This window comes from Rhinoderma darwinii, chromosome 10 (assembly GCF_050947455.1).
Source record: "Rhinoderma darwinii isolate aRhiDar2 chromosome 10, aRhiDar2.hap1, whole genome shotgun sequence".
NCBI classification, from domain to species: domain Eukaryota; kingdom Metazoa; phylum Chordata; class Amphibia; order Anura; family Rhinodermatidae; genus Rhinoderma; species Rhinoderma darwinii.
Window position 1 is genome coordinate 50,736,966 of NC_134696.1, and position 20,299 is coordinate 50,757,264.

Genomic DNA, 20,299 nt, shown 5'->3' on the forward strand with positions numbered 1-20,299 from the left:
GGCCGCATGACCTGTATATACGGCCCTGGGCTTACTTAAGTGTAAGTGATTATCGTTGTCAGGAGGTTCAGCTTTTTCCAGCATATCAACCTCATTTAATATCTATGTTTCTATTCTACATAAATAATAACCCTTCATGTTGGACATGGCCTCCTAACTGCTAAAGCTGAACTGTAACCAAAGCCTTAATTCCATGAAACACTGAATGAATGACTTTCCTTGACACCCAAAATAGCAAACATTACAGTCATGCCATTATCATCCTTGAAATTCTGATGGTTGATTTAATGGCTGAGAAATCTTTGGATAAAAATAGTATATAAGGAGAAAAACATTTTTTGTGTATCAGAAAGAAAATATAAGATAAGGAGACTCAAACTGCTCAGTACTTACTAGTCTTTTGTGAACTCCTGGATTAGTTGTCCCTGAGCCCTTGAATCGATTTTATCAGGGTGGTCACTGTTCCATAATGTCTTGGTTCAATGTAGTCCCAGAGCCAGCCATAAAAATGCTTTCCAGACTTATAGGGCTAGTTCACACGGTGGATTTTTTATGGTGGGTACCGCCGCAAAATCAGCTGTGGAAGTATTCCTGCCAATGGCAGGAAGATTCCTCCCTCCCATTGACATCAATGGGAGGTTCGGGCAGAATCAGTCTGAAGATCGAGCAGTACGCTTCTTTTCCCCGCTAGCTGATTATTAAGGATGCGTCTGACTCCCATTGAATTTAATGGGAGGCGTAACTTTGCGGCGGAATCCGCGCCGGATTCTGCCTGCAAAATTCCACCGTGTGAATATACTCTTATAGTTCAATACCATAGATGAGCGAATTGATGCTACACAATTGAATTTGGTCCAAATTTCCCAAACGTTCTGGAGTCAACAAAATCCCAAACTTTTGACGCTCTTGGCGCACACATCCCGGCAATCTGGCGGCCAGCATTGCTCACTTACAAATACATAGTTATTAGAAATTCAACGCCGATGCCTTCCCCTATGAAGCGCTGCTCCCTTGTTAGTACAGCCTTCTTCACAAACTGTGACCAGGCACGCCCATCAAAGGCCTCCGTTGAATAACACAGCACACAGCACTGCACATGCGCTTGTTTCGCTTGTCATGCGCAATTTAATCAATGAAAACCGCTGATAGACGTGCCTGGTCTCATGCCCCTCCATTAGTAGCTATGTTCAGAGCAGCAGCGCTGTAAAGGCTGTACTAACAAGGGAGCGGAGCTTCACAGAGGAAGACAACAGCACAGAGTCAGACACAAGTTTTCAGGGCAATTGCGATTAGTGGCAAATTAATTGGAACTGAATCAATCCTCGAATTCGATCAAATGAGACCCGAGATGAAATTTTGGAAATTCGCTCATCTCTATTCAATAAATTTTTTCCTGTTTTTGCTGTTTGTATAGCTACAGTTCAGTTTTCTGTGAACAAGATGGGGTGCCCATTCCTGACTTTGTTATTGGGCTTAGTGAACTCCAGTTGTGCCCTTAGCTGAGTAATATTTTGTCTATTGTTGCAACATGTGGTTCGAACAGGTTACCTTTTGACATGAGTGAATTTGGTGTTGGATCACTTCGTCCTTTAATTGGGTTTACTTGGGATCCTTCTGTTTAATATTGCATTTTATTTAAAAATGAGAAACGATCAGTGTGACAAATATGCAATAATTGGGATCATCTACAAGGGTGGAAATATTTTGTACAATTTACATAGGAGATACTACTTTTGCTTGATAGCAAAGCATCGAACAAAGGGAATATTTTCTATACTGATTTCGGCCATCTCATTACATCTCTTCTTGGTGATCTTGGTGGTCACAACTTCTTGAAAAAGCTGGATAGGAGAATGTCAGAGATCTCTACAACCCTAAGTAAACATATTTTATGAGCAGTGATGGAAGTTGATATTGCATATTGATGACAACATGAAATGCAAGAGGTCATTGAAATGGAATTGATTGATAACGCTAGGTAACAGCTCAGTGTCAGGTTAGGAGTTGTAAAGCCAGGGATTTTGCAGGGACAGGGGAGTAAATCTGATGTCTCCGGTATCCAGCATATGCAATTCTGCCTATCTACAGTCTTAGGGTATGTTCACACGCAAACTCAAAAACGTCTGAAAATATGGAGCTGTTTTCAAGAGAAAACAGCTCCTGATTTTCAGACGTTTTTTAAGCCACTCACGTTTTTCACTGCGTTTTTTACGCCTGTTTTTGGAGCTGTTTTCAATAGAGTCTATGAAAAACGGCTCCAAAAACATCCCAAGAAGTGACCTGCACTCTTTTTCTTGGCCGTTTTTTTTACTGGCGCGTAAAAAAACGGCCCGTCGGAACAGAACGCCGTTTTTCCCATTGCAATCAATGGGCAGATGTTTGGAGGCGTTCTGTCTCCGATTTTTCGGCCGTTTTCCAGCCGTTTATGGTCCGAAAAACGGCCGAAAATAGCCCGTGTGAACATACCTTTAGGGTATGTGCACACACAAACTCAAAAATGTCTGAAAATACGGAGCTGTTTTCAGACAGAACAGCCTCTGATTTTCAGGCATTTTTGAAGCTGAAAATGAAGCTTCTTTTAATTTTGAGCTTCTTTTGAGGCATTTTTTGAGGCGTTTTTCATAGTGTTCAATGGAAAATCAGCTCCAAAAAACGCCTCAAGAAGTGACATGCTACTTCTTTTTACGGAGCGTCTTTTTACGCTCCGTTTTTTAAAACAGAGGTGTAAAAAGACGCCCGGTATGAACTAAATGCTGTTTTTCCAATTGATTTCAATGGGCAGATGTTTGTAGGCGTTCAGCTTCCGTTTTTTTCAGGCGTTTTTCAAGGCATAAACGCCTTGAAATACGCCTGAAACCACTGCGTGTGAACATACCCTTAGGGCATGGCCACACGTGGCGGATTTCCTCCGCAACTGTCCGCATCAATGCCGCAACAGAATCTGCGTTGCAGATTCTGCGGCGGATCTGCCCAAAATGTGCAGTAAATTGATGCGGACTAGCTGCTGCGGACTGCGGGAAAAGTGCTTCCCTTCTCCCTATCAGTGCAGGATAGAGAGAAGGGGCAGCACTTTCCCTAGTGAAAGTAAACAAATTTCATACTTACCGGCCGTTGTCTTGGTGACGCGTCCCTCTTTCGGCATCCAGCCCGACCTCCCTGGATGACGCGTCAGTCCATGTGACCGCTGCAGCCTGTGATTGGCTGCAGCCATCACTTAGACTGAAACGTCATCCTGGGAAGCCGGACTGGAGACAGAAGCAGGGAGTTCTCGGTAAGTATGAACTTCTATTTTTTTACAGGTTGCTGTATATTGGGATCGGTAGTCACTGTCCAGGGTGCAGAAACAGTTACTGCCGATCGCTTAACTCTTTCAGCACCCTGGACAGTGACTATTTACTGACGTCTCCTAGCAACGCTCCCGTAATTACGGGAGCCCCATTGACTTCCTCAGTCTGGCTGTAGACCTAGAAATACATAGATCCAGCCAGAATGAAGAAATGTCATGTCAAAAAAGCAAGACGCATCCGCAGCACATATAACATTTTCATGACAGCTGCGGACTTCATTGCGGAATTTAGAATCTCCATTGAAGTCAATGGAGAAATTCCGCCATGAGTCCGCAACCAGTCCGCCACAACTCCGCAACAGCCCTAGCATGACGGACACCAAATTCCGCTCCGCAGCCTATGCTCTGCAGCGGAATTTTACGCATCGTCTAAACGAACACTGCTAAATAAAAGTGGAAGTCAATGGACAAACGGCTCCGCTGCGGATTAACGCTGCGGAGTGTCCGCTGCGGAATTCAAGAGGAATTCCGCCACGTGTGGCTTTGCCCATATAAGTCGCTGTGTTTCTGAAAAGTTGTAGCATATCAGGTAAATCTCTGAATAAGCTTTGTGATGAACCATCAAAAAGACTTTGCCACTTTTGGGGATACAGGATGCAGTACAAAAACTAAGGTATTTGTTTAACATCTTTAAAATCATTACATTTGTTTTTGATAAATGTCCTTTTAAGGAAATCTTTGTTCCCGAAAGTTATATTTCTCTGCCACCTGCAACGCAACATAGAATGTAGGAGCAGTACCCGGTTACTTCTTTTTTTACTCAGTTGCTATTCTGCTAAATTTACATCACCCCTGTGTATTACATATTTAGTCATAGCGGAAAATGTTATACAAACATATTGGGCCTCATATATCAAAATTGACTCAGGAGTGAAAAGTCTCTTTGTTGCTAAGAGTACCCAAGAAGAGATCAGCTTTCATTTTCTAAACTATACTTAAAAAATGAAATGTGATTGGTTTCCATGGTCAACACCCCTCCTGCTATCTGTGCCTTCCCTACATGAGGACAATTGTACATATAATACATGTCTTCTATATTACGCAGGCTAGGATATTTGCAAATACTGTACATTTTTGAACCGTGGGAATGAATACTTAGGCATAGTTCACTCAGTGCAGATTTGCTGCAGATTTTGCATGGATTTTTTGAACCAAAACCAGAATTGGATCCAGGAAAGGAAACACTTGAAGGCCTACCTTTATATATTTCTTTTCTTTAGGTTCCGTTCGCGGTTTTGGCTTAAAAAAATACATGTAAAATCTGCAGCCAATCTGCACTGTGTGAACAAGGCCTTACTTGGGGGTTTCTATAAATCCCATTCATGAGCAGCCACTTTTCCAATGTTGGCTGGGAATGCTCCTGACCCTTTATCTTGATCAATGAGGCCAAAGTATCCTAAATGTAATTTTTTTTCTTTAACCTCTGACTTCCAGCTATTTGCTTTTTGTGTTTTGTGCTATTTGTGTTTGGATATGTATAGTGGTATGTGTTTATTAATGGTTTTATACTATTATTTTTATGCCTTCTTACACGTTGCTGTAAACAATGCTTGTATTCTGGATGATAGCAATGGGAAATTTGCTCCTTACTTATTTTACTTGAATGCTCCCAATTGTTCAGATAGTAATTTGGGTAATACAGTAATATTCCTTTAATGCAGTATTACCAACTCACATATTTAGGGCATACCCACAGAATAAACGCCCGTCATTCTCCTGGTGACACGTCTGCTGCATCCAGGCGGAGAATGGATGGAGAGGTGGCTGCACATGTGCGTGGCTCCTTCCATTTAGTTCTATGGGAGTTATGGAAACAGCCAAATTCTGCACATAGGTGTGGACAGTGGGTCCCAACACCTGTGGATAAGCCATACATGTATAAATTGGGAATACACCTTTTAATCCCGCATTGATAGATTTTGGTGAGTGTCAGATCATCAGATATTCTGAAATATTAGCCAGTCATAGAAAAGTATATGAAATATACAGACAACCCAAAATAGTAGCAGATTTTATATTAGAAAATGAGCAAAACAGAAAATTCACTTCAATGTTATTAGACGCTAATCTCCTATTACGGAACAATATTCTGCACATAGAATACAATGGGGTTGTATTGCAAATTTTAGCCTCCATTGCGAATATGGTTCAATAGTAGGTGATTCACAGGTGAGCAAATCAATGTCGAGGCAAGCTTATACAGGTCATCTCTAGTTTATATTATCATTTTATCACTTGGTAAAATTCCTAATCTCAATTGGGCTCTGTGCTGGATTATCGGACTTTCCGGATCAGATGGAGGGTTAAAGGCATTACACTGAACTTGTATATAAACAAACTGCTTGTAATGAGTCCAGCCTAATATAACTGTCTAGGTTCAGACATGGTGTTTACAATGGATAGATGGTACATCAGAATGATGGCAATACTAAAGAATCTTATCGGCTGTATCACAAAATATTATTTGTGGTAATAATTGTACAATGAACCGGGTTGAGGATAAATCTTATTGTTTCTCCAAGGTAAGGTCAAACGAAAAAACAGGTTTCACTGAGTGTTTTGATAGGCACATTGACCAGTATTTTGGAAAAGTCATTAAAATTTGAGTGACCCCCCCATCTCTCTGCGTCCAGACCTGGGGTTGAAACAAGCAAATTCCCCTTGTTCTCCACCTGCTGACATAAATCTCTTTTTTCCATTTTCCTTTTGTCTGTTCCTCTAACCATTTCCTACTATCATAAAAAGTTCCATAACCCAAGCAAACAACTGACTCATTGTCTGAGTTCACAGTAAGTTATGTAGGGGTTTCTTTATCCGCATTTTATGTAATTGGCTGTGTGACTGATTGACTATCACATCAACGATTATTTCTCCTTAACCCCTTAACAATGTGCCCTATTTTGACTAGGCAATTTTTGTGGGATGAGTTGTATTTTTTAATGGCATCAATTTGGGGCACATATGATATATTGAAAAACTTCTTATTCATTTTTTGGGGGGTGGGGTGGAAAAAACAGCAATTCTGCTATTTTTGGTGAGTTATTTTGCAGTATGAACAACATGTTAAAGTGGTTATGTGCGGACCGACATGTATTAGCAGTGTACTCACTGCAGTATGTGACTACACTCGCTAATATACATTCCGGTCCCTCGTCGTGCTATTTATGAAATTTTAATAGATTTTTACAGCACTGCCGGGGGACCGGAATTCTAATGGCACAGTGTAACTGCATGACGACACAATTAGTCATCATGTGACCAGCCCCGCTGTACTTTAAGTAATCAATGTACTACTGCTACTACTGATTACATAGCGTACAGTGGGGCCGGTCACGGGGGAACGGAATCTATATTAGAAAGTACTCACATACTGCAGTGAGTGCACTGCTAATATTTTTTGGTCCCCACACAACCCCTTTAACATCATTGTGTGAGTTTTTTTTTTTTGCAAAATTAGTTGACGTTTGTTTGCCTTTTATACTATTTTTTGGGATGTGGGATGAACAAAAAAACCAGGGTGTACTAAGATGGTGACGTAGGGGCCAGCAACCCAACATCACTTCGCTGGGGGCCAATGGGATGACAAAGGGAGTGCCCTCCGTCTGTCTAATGCCGTGGTCAATAGCAGCTAAGGGGTTAGATGCTGACGGCTCCGATCTCGGCTGTTGAAGCAGGGTGTCATCTGTATGTTATAGCTGACATCCGCTGTTGATAGCGCAGGCTCAGCACCAGCACTGTGCCGTAAATGTACAGCGGTTTGTGGGAACGACCTGCCAGCTGCGCAGTACATTTACCGCGCAGGGTGTTAAGTGGTTAAAATCAAGAAGTGACCTAAAGTATAAGTTCTCTTCTGTTATGGTATTAAAAAAGTCTACTCGCTGGGTGATAATCAACATGGCCGACATTACAACTCTCCCAGATACCTAAATGGTAAACCGACCTTGTAAGCCAGTGATACAATCCCCACACTTGTTGAATTACTAGGAACAGTACAGAAACATAAGCACATACAGCATGGTGCCCAAATAACAGAGCTATATGTTGGCCAAACAACACTTCCTTACCATTGCCTAAATACCAATGCTATACAGTGCCGCCACCACCACCGCAAAAATTATATTCTGTACAGTGTATACAAGAAACAGTGTCAAGTAAATACCACCACAAAGTGCGCAAATAATACCAACCTATAGTGACCAAATACGCAGCCAGAATAAAAAGTCAATATTTCGGAGAATGTGAACCTGTCTGTTAACAGGTCAGTTGGTTTATAGCCAGTTTGGATTAATATGTAATATTGTTGGCTAGCTTTGCTTTTTGGCTCAAACTCCATTTTTCTGAAAAAGGGATACGTTTTACGCATGTCACTGTTTTCTATGACACCTGGTCGGTATATACAAGCTGAACTTCTATTAAATCCACACCTGTCAATGTGATGAGTCCTAGAAGTACCGCGACCCTATGTTTATGTATTAGGAGCTACATAAACATTGACTCCCTGATATATGCAATTATCAGAAGTGCTCTCATTACACATACAGAGAGAATATATTAGGAAGCTGCTGCTTATCTCTTCCTGCAGATGTAGTCTGCCATAGATCACATTTGCAGAAAGTCCCTTCACCTGTGCCAACCACTAAAGGGGGTTTGACACTGGACAATTATCGGGCAGACAAAACGTTTATAGAACTCTAATTGTCGATAATTGCCCTATGTAAACAGGGCAGCGATCAGCAGATGAATGAGCAAACGCTCGATCATCTGCTGATCGTATAGTTTAAAACAAAGTAAAATATTATCGTTGTCGGCAGCACATCTGCCTGTGTAGACGCGCTGCCGACATGATAATAATGTATTATAGTCTAGTTGATTGGCGCTCGTTGCACCTGCCAACATTGGCCGGTGTAAAAGGGCCTTAAGTGACTGACATGTAGCGCTCCTTCTCTCTTTAAAAAAAAGTTCTTCAGCAGTTGCGGTGTGTTTAATATAGATCTGTGTCCCTGCTGCTGCAGAACATCATCATACACTTCTGCCTGCCGTCTTTTTCAAATTGACATGTAGGTTTCATATAAATCAATGGTAGGCAGGAATCTCCCCAAACTGTTCAAAAAGAGATTGTGTATTTCTAATGATGTATCACCTGCTGTAAATTATAATATATAATAACAATATTAAAATATATAATATATAATAACAATATTAGGAGTCACCCCAGATTTTCATGGCCTGTGTAAATGCACTCAGCCTGCAGCCTTGTGCTTTTATATGGTCACACTTCTGTTACTTCTAATATTCTTAAAATTTACAGTAGGAGGTACAATTTTCCATATATTATATGAAAGGGCTGTAGCTATAGGGGTGCAGAGGACGCAGTCATAGCCATGCCCTGGGGGGGGGGGGGGGGGGGCAATAACCCTCTACTACATAAGAAGAGTCCAGTATTGTATATTCACATGGTTGGTGGGGACCATGTTACAGATTTTGCAATGGGACCCAGGAGCTTCACGTTACACCTCTCTATATTAGTACGGGACGTAATGCACATTTCATGCAGTTTTTTTTTTAGGTTTTTATTTTTCATTTTCCAATTTAAAAACTCACGCTGCCATTACAAAACAATTTGTCTACGCCTAATAAGAAATGCCTTGGTATACAGAACTTCGGAAGTATTCCTCATCATTACGCTTACCAAAAAACAACCCATCCATGCAAGTTCCGAATAGGAATGGGATAACAATGCATATATAAATCTGACCAAAATCTGCAACAAAATCCGCTGTTTCCATAACTCCACCTCTCCTGACAAGTGTAGGTCCTAGAGGTCAGACCTCCAGTTATCAGACATTTATGGCATATCCTGTGAATAACTTTTTAATAATTATTCTCATGTAATCAAAAACAACGACATCATTTTGTACATACGACTGTATCCCTTTTAAAAAAAAAATGTAAATGGATTAATAGTCCTATGTAAATAAATCTAAATTAATATATGATGAAAACGTGTGCGCTTTAATATTGAAGTCCTCAGTCAAGATCTGTACTTGCTTTCAGTGAATAGAAATATAATTATTTTTTACATCCCGAGGCTGAACCCCTTACAATGACTTTCTCTTGTCAATCCCCTGTTAGATAAACACAGCAGCAATACGAATCTCTGTCCTATTGTGGACTTCAGGTTGATAAAGCTCTTACCTATACTGATACGTTGTAATTCCCAACTCTATGAATACGACTAGATTAGGATAAGTTTTCAATAAAATATTCCATTCACTGGCTGCAAGCAGAAATCATGACACTGGCATGGAGTAATTCTGTTAAAGATACTGGTGATATTTACGGCTCACTTTCACTCTTGCTCGGAGATTTCCGGATCTATTTTTTATTCTCACAACATCTCTGACCCTTTCTTCACCTTTTGAAGGGATCACGCATTTATAGGAGAGTAATGGACTCCATGTGCTACAATCTGTATTTCCATATCGCCTGTTGGATCCGTCTTTTACTCAATTAGGCAGCCATTCCATCAATGTTTCCTTCCACATTTACATTACATAGTAACTAAAATATTCATGTCGGTAATCGTGCAGGAACAGGATTGGTGAATGGGATATAAGACTTGGGATACTCTCCAGAGTGCTGTCAACTTCAAGACGGACCAGATTAAAAGTTAACTAGTCTTGAGTAGCCATTAAGTCCATTATGTTGAACACAGGATAATTGCAGTCTCCCCTCCTCCGGATAAAAACATCTAACAACCTGATAATCTTTAGGTAATTTCACTGTAGGTCTATAAAACAAATCCCAGATGTGTTTAATGTTCTCCTTACAGTACTAATAACCTCATTATCTTCTAAATGCATCAAATATCTTTGTTAAAGGGACGTCCTATAATAAACTCTTTTAATGTGCTTATCTATAATGATCTATGCTGAATAAGGGCCTGTTCACATCACCGTTCGCTTTCCGTTTCGGGGTTCCGTCTGAGGTTTCCGTCGGGTGAACCCCGCAACGGAAAGTGAAAGTGACCACAGCTTCCGTTTCAGTCAACATTGATATCAACAGTGACGGAAACATCGCTAATGGTTTCCGTTCGCCACCATTCTGGCAGGTTTCCGGTTTTCCGACGGAATCAATAGCGTAGTCGACTCCGCTATTAATTCCGTCGGAAAACCGGAAACTTGCCGGAATGGTGATGAACGGAAACCATTAGCGATGTTTCCGTCACGATTGATGTCAATGGTGACTGAAACGGAAGCTGTGGTTTCACTTTCACTTTCCGTTGTGGGGTGCACCCGACGGAAACCTCCGACGGAACCCCTGGAACGGTGATGTGAACAGGCCCTAAACTGTATGAGAAGTTGAGCTATGTGACACCTTAGGGAGACCAGGTAAGGGTCACACCAGTGGGACCCAGATAAATTTTCAACTTACGTTAAAGTCATTTAGATTTGATTCCAGGCCAGTCATCTCCAGCGGCTGTTAGGAATTGCTGGGAGTAGTAGTCTTGTAACAGTTGGAGAACCACAGGTTGGAAACCACTGTTTTAGGCAGTATATGTTCTAAGCCACACAAAGTTGCACCTCACAGGTTAAGATTGGATCATACTGTTGTGTGGCAGTCGCACTTCACTAGGAATTTCATGTGATATTTACATTGACTTCTATTGCAATTTAAAGGGGTTATTTGGAATTTTAAAATTGATGGCCTATTCTTAAATCAGCTACGTGTGAACAGGGTTGTGTAAAACTAGCATTAATCGGAATCTGTACATTAAATCTGCAAAAGATCCTCCATGTCTGAACATACCCTAAAGACTAGTGTTTCAGGCTACATTTTCTATTTTTTAAGAAAACAGAACCAGATCCGAGCAGATAGGACAAGGAGAACCATATCCTCTTCTTCACTGGTATCTGTACCAGTTTATCCAGAAAAACAACAACAATACTGCTGTGGATAATTCAACGTCAAACAGTTGCTCCAGATTCATTCATATTTATTTTCTTAAGAAAAGGTTTCACAGAAGTGTCATATTCATGTCACATTGCAAGTGATGGCAATTGTTCTCTTCCATACAATGTGAGGGGGTTTATACACAGTTTTTAGACTGAACTTTTATTACATCAGCTATAATATTTTCTCTTCAGTTTGCACAAAACAAAATGCATTACATTCAGAATATTTTCTTAGCATTGCAATATTTTCTATTAATTCATTATCTAGGATTAATTTTATTTCAGTAGTCATCTCTCCTTTATCGTCTTCTTTCTTCTGTGGAGGACGTAGTCTTGACTCCTCTGCTTTTTCCCTTAGTCAAAATAAAAGTTTTGTAAAGCTGTCAAGTCAACTTTTCTCAGCAAAGATTCCCTTATACACAGCAAATACACAATAATACATTCTCTCTACGTATTATTCTTATATTGAAGTTACAATGGAAGTATAGAATATAAGACAAAATGGTGGGGTTAGTTCATTTCTTTCACATTTCTCACCCTTTTGATAATATCATTATTACAAGTATATATATATATTATGCACTTGACTAACTATCATCCTTCCTATCCTGGAAACCGGCTCCTGAGACAGTCCGTACTTCACAGAGTATACAGATAAACTGCATAGACTATGAGATGTCAGACATCTATTCTTGACTGTTTCATGGTAGCCACTTCCTCTACTCGTCCACACACACACACACACACACACACACACACACACACACACACACACACACACACACACACACACACAAACACATGCACACATACACTCTTCTATCTTTTGTAGATGACAACAGCCGGCCAGAGATGTATCACAACACAAAGATCACCCCAGTGAAATCCCCGGTGAAATCACTCTCAAAGTATAACGTTTCTTTAAGGGTGGTTCTCAAACTGCTGGGGTGCATCTGTCGGACCCTCTTCTCAGAGATGATGTCCTCCACCCTACTCACAAACAGGAGAGGAGGGCAGTTGAGCTGGGCTGACAGATGATCAACTCTGAAGCTGTTATGTCATCATGCCTAGAGAATAGTTGTATCCACATCTTTTCTGCAACGAGAAACACAACACATTCATAATTTCCAGGCAATTAAGAGCATTAAAATCAGTCCTATCACCACCACTATGGGTTTCAGCAATCCAGAAAGAATATTATTAAACCAAACACCAATAGATTCCATCCAGGAATGGAAGTTTTTCTGAAATTCCTTTATGTTATTCGTGTGTGCCTCAATGGGGGTCATATGAGTCCTCAATCCGGGTGCAACATTCTTCACCTATAACAGCACAAGTTCCACCTTCTATTGCTAACAGATAATCAAGAGACATTCTATTTTGGAGGGCAACTTTCCTAACTTGGGCCAACTCTTCATTGATCGCATGGATAGAACTGGTGGTCTCATTAATTATCCCATCCATAATACTAGCATATTTGTTTAACTTATTCGTTTGTTCGATTCCCCAGCCTGTTCAAGAGGGGAACCACATCCGAGCTTTATGTGCTTTTGTAAACAACTCTCGTTTATATCTAGTCTCCTTAGAATAAATTTCATAAATGTTAGCAGTTAAGATGTTTGGACATTGTCTGATGGCTGGAACAACTCTTCCTATAGTGCAATTACCCCATGCTCCCATAGGAAGCCAACAATAGGTGCTGTTACCACAAATATAATATAGCCCTGGTGTTATCACCCTAGGAACTATTTTACCATGATCCCCGAACCAACTTTGAAGGCATCTCATATTGTCATGCACTTTAGTCTTACAGTCCCATTTGTCATCATCTCCTTTGTCAGGACAGGAACACCTGGGGGCACAAGACGCTGTCATAGTTGCACACCAACATTGGTTATTACAATTACCATGTTCCTCATCATATTTTACGGCATTATACTTCATATTGAAGAGTAAGGTGGCATTTTTACAATCAGTTTCTCCAATGTGTTCCTTACGTAAATTGACTTTGCACCCTTTAATTCTGGCTATGTGATCAGCATACATAGGCCCTATGCACATAGTGGGTGTTTTGAGTAGGCCAGCAAATTCTAAGTATGTTTCTTGGTCTAAGAAATCATTGTGATTGGTGTGATTTACATCTATTTCAACATCATAGCTATAGTCTGTGAGATTAAAGGGATTCCTATATGATTTGCTGGAACATGAGAACAGATCCAACAGTCAGTTGTGTTCAGCTGTTTGTTCATGTAGAAGCCAAATAGAGTTCTTCCGCCATTCTCCCTCACATGTATACAATGGCATAAGATACAAAAGAACAGGCAAGACAGCAAATGCATTTTGGACATTTTCCTATAGTCAATCCTCCTTTCTCTGAGTGGCCTCACCCTTTTTGCACAGATTTGCGTCCTGAAAGTTGACCTTTTTAAAGTGAGAAGCGTGTATTTAGTTGGGCCTCCCCTCTACTTTCAATGAGGTAGAAGTGGTCAGTAGTACTTGGTATGGGCTATCAAATCAGGGTTCCAGATATTTCCTCAAGTATCTTCTTATCACGACCCAATCTCCAGGTCTTAGGTGGTGAGTTACAGTTTTGTCTTCTGGGTCTGGTAAAGAAGAAAAGACTAAGCCATGCAAATTAATCAGCTGCTTATGGAGCTGGACAACATAGTCAGTTAGAGAAGCATACTGTCCATGTAATTCCTGTGGAAAGAAAAGGCCTGTTAGCTGTGGCCTCCCAAACAGTATTTCAAATGGTTAAAGTCCATGCATTCCCTTTGGTGTATGCCTCATTGTAAATAGAGCTATTGGTAGGGCTTGTACCCATGTGAGTTTTGTTTGCTCACAGATTTTAGCTATCTTGTTTTTTAAGACACTATTTGCTCTCTCAGCCTTCCCTGATGACTGTGGCTGATATGGAGTATGTAGCTGTTGATTAATTTGCAACCCTTTCAACATTTCTGCAAATACCTGCCCCGTAAAATGTGTCTCACGGTCAGACTCTACATCTCGGGTAGGCCATATCTGCACACAATGTCAGATATTATTTTCTTAGCAACATGCCATGCTTCTACCCAAGAGGAGGACATATCTACACATGCTAAGACATCATATAGGCACCACATTTATGTAGCTGAGTCTATCTGCAGTCTCTGAAATGGGTAGTCCGGTTTTACAAGGTGTTTCTTCTGTACCCTAGTCATTTTTCCTGGATTGTGCTTGGCACAGATCATGCATTTCTTGCACCATTGTGTCACAAATTGTGAAGCCTAGTTCAACCCAAAATTTACTTATAATAGCAACCATACCTCCATGAGATGGGAGATGAGATAAGTTTGTTAAAAACTGATATATAGCTGGAGGGGCACACAATCGACCATCCTCATGTTTCCAAACACCATTATCTGACTTACTACCTGTGTTCCTCCATTTTCTGTGTGTCTAGGGACCTGCCTGTTGCAAGGTTATGAGAGTGTCCATTCTCAGATGTTGTTCATCTTTTGGGGACTCTTGGAGGATCAGAAGAGCAGCCTTTTTGATCGCTTCATCTGTCATGTTTTTACCCATAATGATAGGATCTTTTGCTCGCTGATGTGCCTGGCATTTGATAACAGCTATGGCTTGAGGTAGCTTTACCTTTTCCAGCAGGTTCTGTATGAGGTCCCTTCCTTCCTACCAGAAGTTAACAAACCTCTGTCCTCCCACAGAAAACCAAAATCATGCACAACTCCGTAAGCATAAGAGGAGTCTGTGTATATATATTACAGTCTTCCTCTCTGCCAGTTTACTTGTCTTGATCAGTGCAAGCAACTCTGCACTCTGGGCACAATGTATGACAGGATCAAGGGTTTCAGAGTCCAAAACTGAGGTGTCTGGTGGTTTGGCCGTAAAAGACTGCTTATACATTATTACATTTATCACTTTTCCTGATTCAATCTACAAATTGCTGCTCTACATTGCTATACAAAATAACTATATGAGCATTTAATGTTTGAGTCCATTCAATTCAAGAACATCACATTTATTATCTCCCTAGCAGCTGTTCTCCACCTCCCCCCATTTCTTATCACACTAGCAGCTACTAAATTATATGGTATTGGAATTTAGGTTATTTTAAAATGTAAACCAACTACTTAGTTCTACAACTAAGTTTGACTTTTTAAAGTATCAATTTTCTCTGACTACCTCCTGCACTTAATGTCAGTGCATTAACGTTACATACATTTGTCGCTAAAAGATGCTAAACAGTTCAATGAAGATAATGAATATACAAAATAACTGAGATTATTAAAGTATATATTCTGTTCTCATCCCTACTATAAAGGTACCTTGGGCTCTTTGTTGCTTTCTAAAAGATTCTACAATCCATCTATTTCAAACTGCTTTCCTTTTTTTGCTCAGTCATTCTGGACTTGCAATTTTTAGAGAAACATACACAGCGAGTCAGTTCATATGTTCTTTTCTTTGGAATACTCGAATCCAATCCCCTAGTAAGCTTACATTATTTTAAGGCTTCGTTCACATCTGCGTCGGGACTCCGTTCATGGATTCCGTCTGAGCTTTTTGTTAGGGGAACGAATGAACGGAATCCTAACTCAAACACACGGAAACCATAGGTTTCCGTTTGCATCAACACGTTTTTCAATGGTGCAAATGGTTTCCGTTTGTCACCGTTGTATAAGGGTTTCGTCATTTTGACAGAATGAATAGCGCGGTCGACTACGGTATTGATTCCGTCAAAACGACGGAACCCTTACACAACGGTGACAAACGGACACCATTTGCACCGGATCCGTCACCATTTGGTTTCCGTTTGTTTCAGTTTGGATTCCGTTCATGGGTTCCCCTGACTGAAAGCTCAGATGGAACCCATGAACGGAGCCCTGGCACAGATGTGAACAAAGCCTAACAGGTGCTTGCTCACCCAAGTTCCATACCTCATATACATCTCCTCCTGTGGGGGTGGAGGAACCTGTGGACATCCTCTACTCTGTTCTCGTGATCAGCCAGATCCTCGTTTGCCGTGACTGTTGCCCATAGCCCTGCTATAATGGAGAGGACTCACACCCTTCTCTCTCAGTTTTTATTTCCACTAACAAAACTGTATGGCTATTGGCTGTTAGGGAAAATTCCACACTACGTATCCCCTACGTATCCGTATACACTAAACAAATCTTCCAACAGAGCCAAATTAAAACCAACTAAACAATAATCCCACAAGGGATCTTCCCTTTATATCAACTATGTAAAAAAATCTAGGAAAGGTATTTTCTGAGCTAGCAATATTATTTTTTCATGAGGGAGACAAGCCAGTTGCAGCTTCAGGACACACGCCCTTGGATGTACCTAGATTCAGGACCAACACCAATGTGACACAGGGCTGTTAAGCAACAGGCCGAGAGGTGATCAGAGATCGGTTCGCTCTCGTTCCCTGGGAATAGCCCTACACCCAATAGCAACAGTGGACTGAAGCTGAATTTATTCAGCAATGTCCAAAGGTTGAGTGAAGTGGGTACCCAAAGGACCTGTACTGACAAATCAAGGTAGATCAGTACGGAAACTACACCCGAATACACTTAACCTTCAATGTTAATTTTGTCCTTCTGCTGCTCAGGCAGTGGTTAATAACAATTTACTCGTGTCTGAGGAAGATAGGGTCCTCATACTTATCACTGCACTGCCCCACCATGATTTCTTCGTAGTGGTGCGTCTTGAGGCAGTTTCAATCACTGCGCCATAAAGGCCTCTTTCACTCTGATGTGGCATGTGCCAACATTATTCATTCATTCATTAATTCATTCACATACATATCAAAAAGAGGTTAGTACATTTAACAACTGTTTGAGGTTCTTGGAAACTGTACTCACGACATACAACAAAGGGACTGGAGACCAAGGGAGGGAGACCGAATGAGAAAAATGTTTCTCACCTCTTTGATGGTGCCAGTTTGGTCTCCTGTCCTTGGTTCCTGTCCTGGTTCCGTTCCAGCCGCTTTCAGTTCCCGGGTTTCGGCACCAAAATTGTTGTGGATAAATCAATGTCATAAAGTTGCTCCGGATTCCTTGAAATTTATTTTCTTAAGAAAAAGGTTTCACAGAAGAAGTGTCATATTGATGTCACTTTGCAAGGGATGGCAAATGCTCTCTTCCATACAATATATGAGGGAGTTTATACACAGTTTTTGGACTGAACTTTTACTACATCAGCTATAATATTTTCTCTTGAGTTTGCACAAAACAAAATGCATTACATTCAGAATATTTTCTTAGCATTGCAATATTTTCTATTAGTTCATCATCTAGGATTAATTTTATTTTACTAGTCATCTCTCCTTTATCATCTTCATTCTTCTGTGGAGGACGTAGTCTTGAGTGCTCTGCTTTTTCCCTTAGTCAGAAAAAGGCCTTATTCACACGAGCGTTGAATACATCAGTGTGATGGCCGTTAAAACTACAGCTGTCACACGGACGCATGTTTTTCAACGGGCTGTGTAAAGGGTCCGTTGAAAAATAGAACCTGTCCTATTATCTTCCATTTTCACAGAACCCTCCAGAGGCTCAAGTCTATGGGGATCCGTGAAAATGGGACCCGCTTGGGGGGGCACCTCGGATGTGAAAAACGTCACATCTAAGTATCATTCGTATATTGATGTTAAAATGGAAGTATAGACAAAATAGTGGAGTTAGATAATTTCTTTCACATTTCCCAACAACAGAAAAGAAAAGAGACCTCTAAGCTGAATGTCACAGAACGGTCAGAAATGACTCATAGTAGTCCCCTCTGACTAATGAAGACACAGCTTTGTGCAACACGTTGTCACTTTTCCCCCTTTGTAATATACTTGAAGATTCAAGCTGTAGTAATGTGACTCTCAATAACAATGTAGGTAGTAGGATGTGATCATTTAGTAGGCGGTGATATTCTGATGACCTTCCAGATGTGGAAAATGCGGTTTGCGGGGGAATTTTATGTTAAGAATTTTACATGCCCATGAAGGCCTGTTCTACAAAAAAGAAATATTTTTAATAACTGTATGATAAATGCATGAACACTTTAAATAGAAGGAACTCGACAACTTAACAACCCATAAGTCACGTCATGCTAATGTCCTTCCCATGTAGCCTTCCTTCAGTGGCATACACAAAAGAGAGAAGGCCCCATAACAAAGATCAAAATGGGCCACCCATTACAATGCTTAGTTTTGCCTCCCAGGATAGAAGGGTTTGCTTCCCCCTCGACCCTAGGAAGATTTACCCACCACTTTTTTGCTAACAATGCAATTCTTCTGGGGAGGGAGTCCTTCACAAGTTCTTACCAGCTAGTAGCAAAGGTGATGCGGCCAATAATGGCTGGGCCCCCTCTTTCCAAGAGTACAATGGCAGCTGCATGGTCTATGGTTTGAATGCCCTTGCTATAGATTTGTGCCCAGTGATATTTTATCCATTGTATTTTATGACTATTATTAGTCCTGAATATCCGCATCAATGTTTTAGTTAAGAGCATGATATATACAAGAGTTTCTGTTCTCTAATCAATGAGTAAAATGACTGATCTGTAGCAGCACAACCTTCTTCTTACAGAAAGCTATTTTTAGGTTTGCTGTTGTACTTTATTTTTACATAGTGTATAAAGACTTTCCAAACTTCTTTCATAAAGTGTTTTTGAAATGTTTTCCTAGAGCAGGGGTCTGTAACCAGCGGCACTCCAGCTGTTGTGAAACTACAGCTCCCAGCATTCCCTGACAGCCTGCGCTAAAGCTGGAGTGCCACTGTTTGCAGACTCCTGTCCTAGCGTGTTTTAAACAAGTCGATTTCGCACATCGACTTGCACTCAACTTGCTACGCATGGGGCCTGAGTTTCATATAGTCACAAGTACACTCTAAGATACATCTCATATGCTTAAAGGGGTTGTCCAGTCATAAGAAATTGATGGCCTATCCTCAGTATAGACCACCAATATCTGATCGGTGCTGGTCTGAGTCCCGGCACCCCCGCCGATCAGCAGTTTTCTAGGGGCTGCGGCGCTCATATGAACGCTGCTTCCCCTTCATTCCTTATCCGCTTGTACTGTGAATCGACAAAACACGCTTGTAGCGGCGTTTCACAGTATTACATCCTTCTCCCATACAAGCGAACAGGGGAAACGCAGCTACCAGTGTGTCAACGATTCGCAGTATGAGCAGATAAAGTATGAAGGTGCAAGCAGCACTCGTATGAGTGCAGCGGCCTCTTCAAAGCAGCTGATCGGCGGGGGTGCCGGGAGTAGGACCCGATGAGATATTAATGGCCATCATGACGATAGGCCATCAATTTCTTATGACTGGACAACTCCTTTAATAGTGTTTTGAAAAGATTCTCATAAAGTGCTCTGGGCAACCAGGAGATCCCAGTGGAGGAATGTTCAGTCAATAACACGTCAACTGCTCTTAGAAGCACAAATATATGACATTATTGCTTTTGGCCCATTAGACATGCAATGTTTATGTATTTTAGTATATAAACTAGGCTACCAATAACAGACAGGATGGTGTTGCAGAACTTCATGGATACTGTTAATTTTGATTTACATCTGTTACATGATGTAGTTAATAAGCAGCGTAGTCATTTTAGTAGGAGATATATTCAACTACGGTGCTGCAAGGAACAGTATAGGAGATTCTTCTTTCCAACAACTATCACACTTTATACTAACTCCAGGCAGCTACAGGATCCATCACTATGGGGGGGGGGGGGGGGGGGTAGAGATATTGTACTGTATTTTTAATATATTTTAATATTGTTTAGGTCAATGCATTTATATTTTTATTTGTGTGTTTTAATCTATCTATCTATCTATCTATCTATCTATCTATCTATCCCTAGCAGTCATATATGTCAACATGGTGTAGATATCATAGAGGTATACCCTGTGGCTTCTATGGCACCCAAGGAAACCCAGCTGAGGTTGGCTCCAACCCTCTGCCCCATAGTGATGTGAACCTCTACATTGCCCCCTCTCCCA

The 20,299-nt window shown here is 40.9% G+C and overlaps 1 protein-coding gene across 2 annotated transcripts in view; it reads left to right on the plus strand.

Annotated features, from left to right (window-relative positions):
* LOC142662058 (leukocyte antigen CD37-like) overlaps nucleotides 1-20,299 on the plus strand; it is a 95,957-nt gene that overhangs the window by 36,072 nt on the left and 39,586 nt on the right. The window lies entirely within an intron of this gene.